The 3,057-nt window shown below is 42.4% G+C and overlaps 1 protein-coding gene across 1 annotated transcript in view; it reads left to right on the forward strand.

The window, feature by feature from the left end:
• LOC133560967 (chemokine-like protein TAFA-2) overlaps nucleotides 1-2,534 on the forward strand; it is a 208,524-nt gene extending 205,990 nt beyond the window's left edge. Inside the window, exon 6 of the mRNA XM_061914040.1 lies at nucleotides 1-2,534. This exon is cut by the window's left edge and continues 238 nt beyond it. The gene's annotated coding sequence lies outside the window, so the exon portion shown is untranslated.
• The last annotated feature ends 523 nt before the right edge of the window (nucleotides 2,535-3,057 follow it).

Genomic DNA, 3,057 nt, shown 5'->3' on the forward strand with positions numbered 1-3,057 from the left:
GTCCGGGGGCCGACATGTTCCCTTTCCACGTGGACGACGTCAGAGAAGAACACGCCTTTGGAGGCGGGACTTCAGTGACGTCATCTTCGCAACTTTGTCAAGCAGCTTCGGAAATATCACTTTTCTGCTTCTTTTTTTCCCGCAGGAGTCCAGGTAATGTAGCTAACTATCTACATTGGGGGTGTCCAAAGTGTGGCACGGGGGCTCTTTTGGGCCCGCAAGTAGTTTTTCTTCCTCTCAGAATCAAATTAATCAATAATGAAGAATATAAGATATAACACAATAACACAAAAGCTAAACTGTTTTTTTTTCCCCAACCCATAACCGTATTTTCCGGACTATAAAGCGCACCTGAATATAAGCCACACTCTTTACATTTTAAAATAAACATGTTTCCATATATTAGCCACATAAGTCACAGATACAAACTTATTATTACAACCTTACTTTACACAGAAATGTTCCGGAAATCTTAATTTGCATACCTTGATTATCTGTAACACGGCAGTAAAACGGCTGGACAAACAAAACAGAAGTCATGGTCTCCAATCCGCTCAATTAAGTGAATAAGTTAAAGTACCAATGATAGTCACACACACACACACACACACACACACACACACACACACACTAGGTGCGGCAAAATTATTCTCTGCATTTCACCCTTGATCACCCACCTGGGAGGTGAGGGGAGCAGTGAGCAGCAGTAGTGACCGCGGCCGGGAATCATTTTTTGGGTGATTTAACCCCCAGTTCCAAGCCTTGATGTCTGAGTGCCAAGCAGGGAGGTAATGGATCCCGTTTTCATAGTCTTTGGTATGACTCGGCCGGGATTGAAACTCACAACCTACCGAATTGTCTGTAACGCGGCAGTAAAACGGCTGAGCGAACAAAACAGAAGTCATGGTCTCCAATTTGCCGAAGAGACTCAATTAAGTTAAAAAGTTAAAGCACCAATGATTGTCACACTCACTAATTATTCCTTGCATTTGACTCATCACCTTTGATCATCCTCCTGGGAGGTGAGGGGAGCAGTGAGCAACCGTGGTGGCCACGCCCGGGAATCATTTTTTGGGTGATTTAACCCCCAGTTCCAACCCTTGATGCTGAGTGCCAAGCAGGGAGGTAATGGGTCTCATTTTTATAGTCTTTGGTATGGCTCGGCTGGGATTTGAACTCATAACCTACCGAAATGTCTGTAACGTGGCAGTAAAATGGCAGATTGAACAAAACAGAAGTCATGGTCTTCAATCAGCTAAACAGACTCAATTAAGTTAATAAGTTGAAGTACCAATGATAGTCACACACACTAATTATTCCCTGCATTTGACTCATCCCCTTTGATCATCCTCCTGGGAGGTGAGGGTTAGCAGTGGTGGCCACACCCGAGAATCATTTTTTTGGTAATTTAACCCCCAGTTCAAACTCTTGATGCTGCGTGCCAAGCAGGGAGGTAATGGCTCCCATTGTTGTGGTCTTTAGTATGGCTCGGCCGGGGTTTGAACTTACAACCTACCGAATTGTCTGTAACACGGCAGTAAAACGGCGGATCGAACAAAACAGAAGTCATGGTCTCCAATCAGAGAAACAGACTCAATTAAGTTAAAGTACCAATGATAGTCATACGCACACTAAGTTTGGTGAATTTATTCTCTGCATTTGACCCATCACCCTTGATCACCCCTCTGGGAGGTGAGGGGAGCAGTGAGCAGCAGTGGTGGCCACGCCCGGGAATCATTTTTTGGTGATTTAACCCCCAATTCCAACCCCTGATGCTGCGTGCCAAGCAGGGAGGTAATGACTCCCAATTTTGTGGTCTTTGGTATGACTCGGCCGGGGTTTGAACCCACGACCTACCCACCTCAGGGCAGACACTCCAACCACGAAGGTTTTGGTCAATTTACTGAGGAATTTGTACAATTTAAGCAATAAAAAAATAATATTATTGTCAATTAATGATACTAAGACAGACGTAAACGTGTTAGCATGTTAGCTAATGCTAACGACATTAGCTTGATTATATTATATTAGCATCCACACAAGGCGGCTCTAATAAGTAGGAATTGTTTTAGATATATTGTAAAACCTGCAAACGTTGCTTGGAGCAATGCACGGGAAATCCGTGCGAGTAGAAACGCCATGGACGGCTTCTAAGCCAAAACGGCACTTCTACTTCCGGTTCAAAGCTCCCAACTGAACAACACTGAGCCAACTGGTCCAAAAGATGGCTCATGAGCACAAAAAATAACACACCTTTCGGTATATTTTATAAACTATTTGCATAAATAAGCTACACTGCTTTATGAACCGCGGGGTTCCAAACGTGGGAAAAAGTAGTGGCTTATAGTCCGGAATATACGTTACTTGTACATTAAATTGGTTTTATTATTTTCAATGTACAAAACAAGTATGAATGTAACTTTTAATTTTTTGGTGGGAAAAGTTAGGACACCCTTGATGTAGACAGAGATCATGTTTTATATCGCATTCAGTAACATGACAACATGAATAAGTGATGACATCATTAATAAACTGTGGTTGCGTATCCGAAGCTCGTCTTTTTCAGCGAATTTAATCTAATTTTCAGCAGCTTAAATGTCTTTTTTTCAAACTTTTAATCTGATTACCGGTTCTAGTATAGAATCGCCGTACTAATGAATTAAAAACGGTACTATGCTCGGTTTGAAAAGTACCGGTTCCCGGTCATGACATTGCTGGTTTTACCAGCAGAGGAGCATGTTCGGCAGCACACAATCACAGAGTACTTACAAGCACACACGGTGTGAAGACAGAAAAGGGAGAATGGACGCATTTTCGGTGTAAAAAGTAAAGATAAAGGTGAAGTTACAACACTGAAACACCCTCAGGAAGTAAGATTCTTATAAGTAACGTTATCACTGGAGGACGGGGAATAGCTAAACATGCTTTACTACACACTGTAGGAGGATACAATAGCTTACCGGTGTCACAATGTAAACAAATGCCATGGGTGGATCCACACCTGAAATCTACTATAATGATACCAAGTACAGGAGCGTATCTAGTTGATACTACATT

Source organism: Nerophis ophidion, linkage group LG10 (genome assembly GCF_033978795.1).
Source record: "Nerophis ophidion isolate RoL-2023_Sa linkage group LG10, RoL_Noph_v1.0, whole genome shotgun sequence".
Classification (NCBI taxonomy): Eukaryota; Metazoa; Chordata; class Actinopteri; order Syngnathiformes; family Syngnathidae; genus Nerophis; species Nerophis ophidion.